Raw genomic sequence first — 12,178 nt, forward strand, 5'->3', positions numbered from 1 at the left:
TCCTTTCAATTACCTGACATTTCTACATTTGCATTTTTTTCTGACGATTTCAATAGTTTCTTGTACCCCCACATAGGCACATATATACTCAGCAAAAAAAGAAACGTCCCTTTTTCAGGACTGTGTATTTCAACAATAATGTTTTAAAAATCCAAATAACTTTACAGATCTTCATTGTAAAGGGTTTAAACAATGTTTTCCATGCATGTTCAATTAACCATAATGCACCTGTGGAATGGTCGTTAAGACCTTAACAGCTTACAGAAAGTAGGCATTTAAAATCACAGTTCTAAAAACGCAGGACACTAAAGAGACTTGTCTACCGACTGTGAAAGATGCCCAGGGTCCCTGCTCATCTGCGTGAATGTGCATTAGGCATGCTGCAGGGAGGCATGAGGACTGCTGATGTGGCTAGGGCAATAAATTGCCATGTCCGCACTGTGAGACGCCTAAGACAGCGCTACAGGGAGACAGGAAGGACAGCTGATCATCCTCGCAGTGGAAGACCACGTGTAACAACACCTGCACAGGATCGGTACATCCAAATATCACACCTGTGTGACAGGTACAGGATGGCCACAACAACTGCCCGAGTCACACCAGGAACACACAATCCCTCCATCAGTGCTCAGACTGTCCGCAATAGGCTGAGAGAGGCTGGACTGAGGGCTTGTAGGCCTGTTGTAAGGCAGGTCCTTACCAGACATCACCAGCAACCACGCCACCTATGGGCACAAACCCACCTTCGCTGGACCAGACAGGAGTGGCAAAAAGTGCTCTTCACTGATGAGTCACGGTTTTGTCTCACCAGGGGTGATGGACGGAATTCGTGTTTATCGTCGAAGGAATGAGCGTTACACCGAGGCCTGTACCCTGGAGCGGGATCGATTTGGATCGATGGCTAGGGCCATTCCCCCCAGAAATGTCCAGGAACTTGTAGGTGCCTTGGTGGAAGAGTGGGGTAACATCTCACAGCAAGAACTGACAAATCTGGTCCAGTCCATGAGGAGGAGATGTACTGCAGTACTTCAAGCAGCTGGTGGCCACACCACATACTGACTGGTACTTTTGATTTTGAGCCTCCCTTCATTCAGGGACACATTGTGAAACATTTTTAGTTTATGTCTTGTGGTGTTGACTGTTTTAGTGTTCATACAAATATTTACACATTAAGTTTACTGAAAGTAAAAACAGTTGAAAGGCGGAGGACGTTTCTTTTTTTTGCTGAGTATATATCTATCCATTATTAATTCCACTATATCCTAACTACAGGGTGACGGTGGTCTGCTGGAGCCAATCCCAACCAACAAAGCGCGCAAGGCAGGAAACAAACCCCGGGTAGGGCGCCAGCCCACCGCAGGGCACACACGCACACACACCAAGGACAATTTCTGATCGCCAATGCACCCAACCTGCATGTCTTTAGACTGTGGGAGGAAACCGGTGCAACCGGAGGAAACCCACGCAGACACGGGGAGATCATGCAAACTCCACGCAGGGAGGACCCGGGAAGCAAACCACATGTCTCCTTACTGTGAGGCAGCAGCCCGTCGTTCCTAATACAATGTAATGAAATAAGTTAACAAAAAAAAAAAAACTGTTCAGTTAATGTATTCAAAATGATGTATGTGCCCAGCATTTTGAACACTATATTTATTTATTATTTTTGTATGGGCGCAGTTTTGGACGAACCTCACAAGCACAATAAATTCTGAGTGCCTTCCGTCGAAGTTTTCCTTTCGCTAGTATGAGTAAAATGATAAAACACGGAAATTAGAGAATATTTGTTGGAGCTAGTCCATTTTATTTGTGAATTGTCCTAACTTTTTATATTCAGGAATGATTTTATATATTCTGACGCTGACTTTCTATATTCAGGAATGACTTTATATATTTTGTCGCTAACTTTATATAATCAGGCTTTGAGGTTATCTATTCAAAAAATCATTGTATTTGCCTGTTCCATAATTATATATATATATATATATATATATATATATATATATATATATATATATATATATATATATATATATTGGATTACTGTAATGTGCTCCTCATCGGGATTCCTGGCAAAAGTATTCAGAGACTCCAGTATATTCAGAATTGCGCTGCCAGGATGCTGATGAGGGTGCGAAAGCATGACCATATCACCCCAATCCTGAAAACCCTTCACTGGCTCCCTGTTCCACTCAGAATTGAGTTCAAGGTCGTTCTCCTTACCCATCAGTGCATCTATGGACATGCCCCCCTTTACTTTACCCCTCATACCTCCTCACGTACTCTCCGCTCTGTACACACTAACACTCTCCAAGTCCCTAGAACCAAGCTTCACAGTATGGGTGATAGGGCTTTTCATCTGTGGCGCCGAGACTGTGGAACGCCCTCCCTGACTACCTGAGAGCCCCACAGTTGACTGATGTTTTTAAACGGAATCTAAAAACTCATCTTTTTAGAAAGATATTTTGTTAAATCATACAAAGATTTTCTTGTTTTATTATGTTTGTTTTTACTATGTAGCACTTTGAGATTTCTAAAATATGAAGTGCAATATAAATAAAATTTATTATTATTATTATTATATATATATTACTGTATGTATATATGTATATATATATATACTGTATATATATATATATATATACATACATATATATATATATATATATATATACATATATATATATATATATATATATATATATATATATATATATATATATATATATATATATATATATATATTTGTATGTGTGTCCGATCGCAATGTGAATATTTGGGTGGTTACCAAACAGGTAACGCTTGTGATTGGTCAGGCAGTCAGCAAACACCCGCCTTCTTCGACAACTGGGAGACCAACTACAAGCGTTACCTGGTAGGTATAACCATAGACATAGAATTGCCCAAAAGTTGCTAGAAATCTACGTCTTGTACCTAATACTTGTATCCAAAATTTGGTTGACCTAAGTTACTAAGTACACAGGTTATCGTGTTCACACACAGACACACACATAATTCCAAAAATTGTATTTTTGGACTTGGGGAGGTCTAAAACGTCCAGATTCATTAAAATCTTGATATCGAATTTTTGGACAAATGCAATACTTTCCCTATACTTCGTATATCAGAGAGCAAAAAGTAAAACCCCACACGTGATGTTAATTGGTACTTAATTAACTAGTATTGGAAGTATTCAAGATAACGTTCATTGCTTCTTTGTTTAAAGACAAATCACTTTGAAAATTGGCCAATAATTTCTTAATGGAGACTCTCGCCTGCCCCCTTTGCGGAATCAGCTGAAGGTTCACCGTATGACATGCTTCTCGCATGAGGTTTAGAAAATTTAAAACGCCGAAACCGAGACTTTTGTTTCAGAAACTCGTACAACACACTCTGTTTGCTCTATCTGAATGTAAATTGAGCATTTCAGACAAATTTTCTTGAAAAACAAGTGTAACAGATATTAGCAAGATGAGTCCACTGGAATCCGAGTTGCTTCACATGGACAGACAGACAGGCAGGTATGAGGAGAGGGGCAGACAGTCAACCCCAAGGAAGATGTGGTGATCCTGCTTTAAACTTTCTATTTCTTTGACATATCGTTCACAAATGATGACTTATATGCGTAGCACTTTTACTTTTTCAACAGAATGTTTCTGTGACAGACTAATTACATGATAATCTTTTGCAAAAATTCCATTTTTTTTTTCTTTTCTGAATGCAGAGCCTGTGCAGAGTTGATGAGCTCACCTTTATGGTTTGTCATTTGACTGCAGCTTCTTTTATTTTTTTCTTCCAAGGCAAACAAGTTCTGATTTGAATTGGCTTTCCTCCCAGTTGTCCTCATCCCACCCTGTAGACGTGTCTCACCCTGCCTGATCTGTTATATAAGGAGGTCTTGCTGTTAACCACAACAGGCGTTTCAGTGTCAGACCCACCATGAGACTCGCCGCCTTGCTGGTTCTGCTGTGCCTGTGCTGTGAGGAAATGGCTTCTGTGAGTTCTGGCCTTTGCCATTTGTATTTAAATATGTTTGCAAAACCCGTTCTTACTAAAGTTTCATTGCACTTCTGTTCTTACTTTTAGAATCCTCACTTTCCAGGTGTCCAGGAGGAAGAATCATCTGGAACCATAAAAGCTGTAGCTGATATCTCGGCCTCTTTGTGAGTAGAATGGAGAATGTGCCTCTCAAGAATGTTTGTCAATTTTTTCTCTGATCACTCTGGTTTGTGGGAGGCTCATCACAATTAATTTACTTGTTAAAGTGAAAACAAACTAAAAATTTTCCTCCCTTGAAATTAAGAGTAGATAATCTTCATACTGTGCTCGTCCATGTAGCCACAAGGATCTGTGTGCTATAAATGTTGTCAGCAGTCATTTTTCATAAGTGGTCAAGTCTGTGCCTCCAGATGTTGTGTCTGTGTGTCCTGTGTGCGTCTGAGCACATCGACTCTTCAGGATTCAGACAACAAAACATGGACGTGTTCATTGTGGAGTGGAGTGCAGTGCCGTACACACAATGGCACACAGAACAGGGGGCACATCCTCTGTCCTCGACTGTGTCCACAGAGCTCCGTGTCCATTCAGTTTTGGAGCAGAAATCTTCTTTTATCCACCACAGGTGGGGGTCCAGTGCAAGAAAATAGAGATCTAAAAATGGGAAAATAACCAACTCGACCAACACTGAGCAACTTGCTCTTCCCTCCAATTTACATGAATATTGGCTAAGCATAGTAAAACCTTTACTGAATGGTGGAACTCAAAGAGTCAGTTTTAGGCATTTACTGGAGCTAGCGAGTGATCAATTAATGGATAAAGTTTATGAAGACATGAAACAGGTTCCTGCATGTTGAGTTCACGTATTAGCAGAGAAAATCCAAAGTCGGGTGATAGATGGAGTTAGCAGGGCTGATTATGTATCTGTAGCCATCACTGAATCAACAAACACAAACACTGCTGCGGACCCCTGGCGGTCCGTGGGGTTCCTTTACCCCGCGGGGCTGTGTGCACGCAGCACCCGCGGAACGTGGTTGGGATCCCCTGCTGAACCGGCCCGTCCACAACAAATTTGTTATTACCAGGTCCCCGCCTTGAAACAGGCGGAGCATCCTGCCGGCTACGCCAGATGTGGAGCCGACCCGGACACAGAAAGGCGGACATGTTGTTCTTCAACCACCACACGTGTTTATTTACAAATATTTACAATATTTTGGTCACTCAGACCCAGTTCAAATAAGTGCACAAAACCCAAACACAGTCCTGGCCACAAATGCCTTCTCTTCGGGCCGCCTCCACACCTCTCTCGTGCCTCGTCCTTCTTCCACCCGACTATAGCCCTGAATGAAGGGAGACGGCCCCTTTTATACTCTCCCGGATGAGCTCCAGATGGTTCCCGGCATTCCCCTCTTGGCCACGCCCCAGCGCGGCGGAAGTGCCGGCTGTCCTCCCGGCAGCTCTCCGGGTATCCTTCTAATTCTTCCCCCCAGCACTTCCTGGTGTGGCGGAAGTGCTGAAGCAACAGGTCCCCAAGGCATTGGGGCGCCTTCTGGCAGTGACCACGGGCCCCTACAGGGTGGGGCTTCCATGCCCTCAACCCGTGCCCCCAAAGCAACCAGGAAGGCGGCCCCCACGTGATCCCAGATGGGCGCACGCCCACTTCCGGTCTAGGCGTCCCCGGTCAGGTCGTCGCCCCTGGCATCCTCGACACTGCGTTTTGGAGGTTTGAGGCCCCTGAGCAGCTTCTCTTTTTACTTTAAGTGTCTCTTTTGAACTGTTTGTGCTTAACACAGACATGGTGTGATTATATAATGATGTTGTTGTGAATAGTAAAGCACAGACTCTAAAAGGTGGAGTGAATGATCGGATTTCATTATGAATTCTCTTTTAAACTTTATGTGTCTTGTTATCCTGAATTCAGCAGCTGCCCTTTCAAACTCTCGGCCTGTGTCTGATTTTAGAGACGGCTGATGCTTAAAATGGCCCTAATCATGTCAAGTTAATTTTATTGTCATGTGTACAAAGTGCAAGGAAATTCTAAAATTAATGCAAAACAAGCAAAAATAATGAAATACATAAAGAAAGGATGAAGGAACTTAACATGAAGGACCTTTCAGAGACACATAGTTTTGGAAATGGTTGAATTTCTCAGTACTCCCTTCACATTTTACAACCCTAAACACCTTCAGCTTCATCGGTGGGCTTACGCCTCTTGTGCTTCAGATGTAGCATGAAGTCTGCCTGAGGCTACACTTGCTTTAGTGGTCCTGGTGTTTACTTTATCGTCAATGCCAGTGCCCTGGGACTGTATGCTTGTTTCCACCAGGGGGCGTTAGCTCCCTTGGAATTAATTCTTTTGTAATTGCAGCATGTTATATAATCTGAACGTATATAGATATAATATATGAAGGTGATATCCCTCCCTTAGAGGTACATCCATCCATCCATCCATCATCCAACCCGCTATATCCTAACCACAGGGTCACGGGGATCTGCTGGAGCCAATCCCAGCCAACACAAGACACAAGGCAAGAAACAAACCCCGGGCAGGGTGCCAACCCACAGCAGGGCACACACACATCCACACACAGTAGGGACAATTTAGAATCGCCGATGCACCTAACCTGCATGTCTTTGGACTGTGGGAGGAAACCGGAACACCCGGAAGAAACCACGCAGATACGGGGAGAACATGCTACCCACTGCGCCACCGTGCCACCCCTCATTTAATTATACAGTGAAAAAACATCAATGTTTAAGGAAGGTGTGGCACATTGTCTGGTGGAGAAGAAGTGTTTGCTTTGGTGGTGTTTGGTGTCCTAGCTTATTGAATACCACCCACCCTAAATCACCTTCCATAATCTCAAAAAACCTTCAGCATGCAAGGGAAAAATACGTCTGCTAACTCCGTTTAAAATTTGCTTTTCTCCCCACTGTGCAACGGTAACAATATGGTAAAAGGGGGCGTGTCCATATACAAATATCCTAACTTCGGTGTTACTGAAGCAGCGCTTTACTCTTTACAGTTGCTTACCTTCACTGTTCAACAGTTTTAAACTGTAAAATTAACAGCCATTTTTTCAGTGTAACCGTAATCAGTAGACGGCGTGTGGCATATTCTGAAGGTATAAATATATCGATTTTACAGAACTTGGCTGTAAAAAGTAATGAAATGTATTGTTTAAGACATTTGGGTTATTTTCAGTAGAGCATAAGGTAACTTTCCTTTTTTTTAGAAAAGGTATTTTATTTTCACCATTCACAGTATTTTTACCGTTACATTTACTGACATTTTTCATAGTGTAGACCTCAAAATACTGTCATCTTCTTTTTTACACTAAAATTCCGTAAAGTACAGCTGCCAGTTTTTATTTTTACCAGAAATGTAACATTTTTTTTTTTTTTTTAACACTGTGCTGCATTATGTGTGAACAAATTGAATGGTTTACTATGCCAGTTGTCCTACAGCTAGAACGTATCTCCTCCAGGAGCAATGGAGAAATATGGGAATGGAAATCCACTCACGATTTGTCATTTTATGTTTTATCCTTGCAGTCTCAGTGGGCTAATAGGAAAAGGATTTGAATGAGGACTTGGAGGAGGATTTGCATCAGGAAGACGAACTCTAACAGACTGAAGCCCTGAAAGATCATCAAGTTGGTAAGCATGTGTGGGCTGCAGAGGCAAATCTTTGGCTGGATGAGGTGACAATTCTCTTTTGTGGATGCCATAGGAGTGGCATGAGGTGACGTGGAGAGAATGCCCCATTCTTAAAAACTTATCTTTACTTTTTGCTAATTGAATTTCAGTTAAAGTTATGTTTAGTCATGAAGTATGACAAAAGATGAGTCTTCTTTTAAAGGACAAGTATCTCACATCCTTCACCAGCTGTTTGTTCGCACGATGCGGCAAGGCCTTCTCACTCTTCTCTTTCTATTATGAAGAGGCGGGCTAAGCGCACCCCTAGAAGACGGGGTCACTCCACCGAAACCCCCTCTTAAACGGTGATACAATGGCAACAAATAGTTTTTTACCTCCTCTGTCCTCCATTAGCTGCTGTCTTGCTGCTGCTGCCGCCGTGTCGCGTCATCTGCGTCTCGAACATTTCAAACCCTGTAGAGCAGCTGTCCTTGCGTCTCATTGCCTTTCCTCTCTTCTCCCCCAGATATCCTCTGCTTTATTATGCTGTTCATGAATAAAGTTTATGTTTCTTGAAAACCCTGAATGAATCTGTGCAACTGTATGACCCACAGAAACTGTACACACAGTACAGAAACTGCACTTGTTAAAGTAGTAAATGACTTGCGGGTAAATGCAGACAGAGGCCATTTATCTGTTCTCATCCTCTTAGATCTGAGTGCTGCATTTGACACCATTGATCATAATATTCTTAGAAATCGCCTTAGTCAATGGGTGGGCCTCTCTGGCAGTGTCTTAAATTGGTTTGAATCCTACCTGGCAGGGAGAAAATTCTTTGTGATTTGTGGTAATCAAATCTCAAAGACACATGATATCCAATATGGTGTTCCACAAGACTCTATCCTGGGTCCGCTGCTCTTCTCAATCTACATGCTTCCGTTAGGTCAGATTATCTCAGGTTACAACGTGAGCTACCACAGCTATGCTGATGACACACAGCTGTACTTATCTATAGTACCTGATGACTCCGACTCTTTCGATAAACTAACACAATGTCTTACTGGTATTTCTGAATGGATGAATAGTAATTTTCTCAAACTAAATAAAGAGAAAACTGAAATTTTGGTAATTGGCAATAATGATTCAGCGAGGTTATCAGAAATAAACTTAATGCACTAGGATTAAAAGTTAAGACGGAAGTAAAAAATTTAGGGGTAACCGTTGACTGTAATCTGAATTTTAAATCGCATATTCATCAGACCACTAGGACAGCATTTTTTCACTTAAGAAACATAGCTAAAGTTAGACCTCTTATATCATTGAAAGATGCTGAGAAATTAATTCACGCTTTTGTTTTCAGTAGACTAGATTACTGTAACGCACTCCTCTCAGGACTACCCAAAAAAGACATAAATCATTTGCAACGAGTGCAGAATGCAGCTGCTAGAATCCTAACTGGGAAAAGAAAATCCAACACATTTCTCCAGTTTTGATGTCACTACACTGGTTGCCTGTGTCATTCAGGATTGACTTTAAAATACTGCTTATGGTTTATAAAGCCTTAAATAATCTCGCTCCATCTTATATATCGGAGTGTCTGACACCTTATATTCCAAATCGTAACCTCAGATCCTCAAATGAGTGTCTCCTTAGAATTCCAAGAGCTAAACTTAAAAGAAGTGGTGAGGCGGCCTTCTGCTGTTAGTCACCTAAAATCTGGAATAGCCTGCCAATAGGAATTCGCCAGGCTGATACAGTAGAGCACTTTAAAACACTGCTGAAAACACATTACTTTAACATGGCCTTTTTATAACTTCACTTTAACTTAATACTGATACTCTGTATGTTCAATTCATCATAATAACTATTCATGGTGGCTCTAAAATCAGTACTGACCCCTACTCTCTCTTCTGGTTCTTTTTCCGGTTTCTTTGTGGTGGCGGCCTGCGCCACCACCACCTACTCAAAGCATCATGATGCACCAACATTGATGGACTGAAAGCCAGAAGTCTACGTGACCATCATCATCAGGTCCTTCGATGAAAACGCTAAATCCAAAGAGGACTGTTTGACTTATGTTAGGTAGATTGTCCAGAGGGGACTGGAAGGTCTCGTGGTCTGGAACCCCTACAGATTTTATTTTTTTCTCCAGCCTTTGGAGTTTTTTGTTTTTCTGTCCACCCTGGCCATCGGACCTTACTCTTATTCTATGTTAATTAATGTTGACTTATGTTTATCTTTTATTGTGTCTTCTATTTCTCTATTCATTTTGTAAAGCACTTTGAGCTACATTTTTTTGTATGAATATGTGCTATATAAATAAATGTTGATTGATTGATTGATTGATTGATTGAAGTGTGACAAGCGGTACCAGAAGTGGTTGTACAGATGGATCCTCAAGATGACTTGAATGTTCTGGGTCTGGCTAAGGGCTCTGCACTTTGCCAATGGAAACAGGACCGGGACCCCCATGTGTTTTGGTCAGATGTTTGTGAACGTTCCTTTTGTGATTTGAAAACTGCTTTGTCTTCTTACCCGGTTTTGTGGAATCCCGACTTCTCTTAAGGATTTTGCTCTACAGACGGACGCTAGTGCATTTGCTATAGGCGCTGTCCTGTCTCAGATTTTTGATGGTAAAGAGCACCCTGTTGTAATTTTAAGTAGAAACATGCTTTTACGGGATTGCCACTATTCGACTATTGAGAAAGAACGTTTGCCGATTAAATGGGCTGTGGATGCGTTCCGTAATTATTTATGGGGTCGTAATTTGACATTGGTGACTGATCACGCTCCTCTTCAATGGCTATACTGTCAGAAAGATAAGAACTCTAGTCTCATGAAATGGTTCTTGAGCTTGCAACCTTATAGTTTTACTTTCAGTCATCGACCCGGCTCCGCACACATTAATGCACATGTCCTGCCACGCCTGTCAAAACCTGGTTTGGAGAGATGCTTAATTCATGAAGATGTGAATAAAGCTGAGGGAGGGGGACGCGGTCTTCACACGGTCACAGAACTCACATAAGATACTAAAAAGAATCACCTAGGAAATTTCAAGGGCTGTGACCTCTTTCTATTAATTCAATGAATTGTCTGTTTCTCTCTTAGCGCAGAAGGCTCAACCCTGACCAATCATTTTCCAAGAATGAAGAATGAAAACATTAGAACAATCTAGACAAGAACAGGCCATTCAGCCCAACAAAGCTCGCCAGTCCTATCCACTTGTTTCCTCCAAGAAAACATCAAGTCGAGTTTTGAAAGTCCCTAACGTCTTACTGTCTACCACACTACTTGGTCTCTTATTCCAAGTGTCTATCGTTCTTTGTGTAAAGAAAAACTTCCTAATGTTTGTGCGAAATTTACCCTTAACAAGTTTCCAACTGTGCCCCGTGTTCTTGATGAGCTCATTTTAAAATACAAGTCTCGATCCACTGGACTAATTCCCTTCATAATTTTAAACACTTCAATCATGTCACCTCTTAATCTTCTTTTGCTTAAACTGTAAAGGCTCAGCTCTTTTAATCTTTCCTCATAATTCAACCCCTGTAGACCTGGAATCAGCCTAGTCGCTCTTCTCTGGACCTTTCTCTAGTGCTGCTATGTCCTTTTTTTTAGCCTGGAGACCAAAACTGCACACAGGACTCAAGATGAGGCCTCACCAGTGTGTTCTAAAGACTTGAGCAGAACCTCCTGTGACTTGTACTCCACACGTCAAGGCGCTATATAACCTGACATTCTGTTAGCCTTCTTAATGGCTTCTGGACACTTTTGGGAAGTTGATAGCTTGGAGTGCACTATAACTCCTAAATCCTTCTCATAAGGTGTACTCTCGATTTTCCGACCGCCCATTGTGTATTCAAACCTAATAGTTTTACTTCCTATGTGTAATACTTTACATTTACTGACATTAAATTTCATTTGCCACAAATCTGCCCAAGCCTGTATGCTATCCAAGTCCTTCTGTAATGATATAACGGATTCCAAATTATCTGCTAATCCACCTATCTTGGTATCATCTGCAAACTTAACCAGCTTGTTACTTATATTCCTATCTAAATCATTTATATATATTAAAAATAGCAATGGCCCTAGCACTGACCCCTGTGGAACACCACTCTTAACATCGGCCAGTTCTGATGAGGTTCCTCGCACCATCACCCTCTGCTTCCTGTGTTTCAGCCAATTCTGCACCCATCTAAAAACATCACCCTGAACTGCCACTTCTTTTAACTTGATGCCCAACCTCTCATGTGGCACCTTATCAAATGCTTTCTGAAAGTCCAGATAAATAATCTCATCTGCTCCACTTTGATCGTATCCTTTTGTTGCCTCCTCATAGAATTCCAACATGTTAGTAAAACACGACCTCCCTCTTCTGAACCCATGCTGACTGTTCAGAATAACTCCTGTCCTTGCCATGTGTTGCTCAATCTTATCCTTAATAATTCCTTCCATTAATTTTCCTGTGATGCTTGTTAAGCTTACTGGCCTATAGTTGCTCTGATCTGCCCTTTTTATATAATTGGATGATATTTGCCATTTT

At 41.7% G+C, this 12,178-nt stretch overlaps 1 protein-coding gene and 1 long non-coding RNA gene across 3 annotated transcripts in view; both read left to right on the forward strand.

The window, feature by feature from the left end:
• Positions 1-12,178, forward strand: part of LOC120528176 (oocyte zinc finger protein XlCOF6-like) — a 321,282-nt gene that overhangs the window by 259,721 nt on the left and 49,383 nt on the right. The gene's annotated exons all lie outside the window — the stretch shown is intronic.
• On the forward strand, positions 3,914-10,846 carry LOC120528191. Of its 2 annotated transcripts, XR_005633471.1 has the most exons (4): positions 3,914-3,996; positions 4,087-4,163; positions 7,552-7,656; positions 10,744-10,846. It is a non-coding gene; the product is annotated as an uncharacterized LOC120528191 (long non-coding RNA). The 2 variants fall into 2 exon arrangements; XR_005633470.1 differs by lacking the exon at positions 10,744-10,846 and having other exon boundaries at positions 7,552-8,281.

The sequence above is a fragment of the Polypterus senegalus genome, chromosome 4 (genome assembly GCF_016835505.1).
Source record: "Polypterus senegalus isolate Bchr_013 chromosome 4, ASM1683550v1, whole genome shotgun sequence".
NCBI classification, from domain to species: Eukaryota; Metazoa; Chordata; class Cladistia; order Polypteriformes; family Polypteridae; genus Polypterus; species Polypterus senegalus.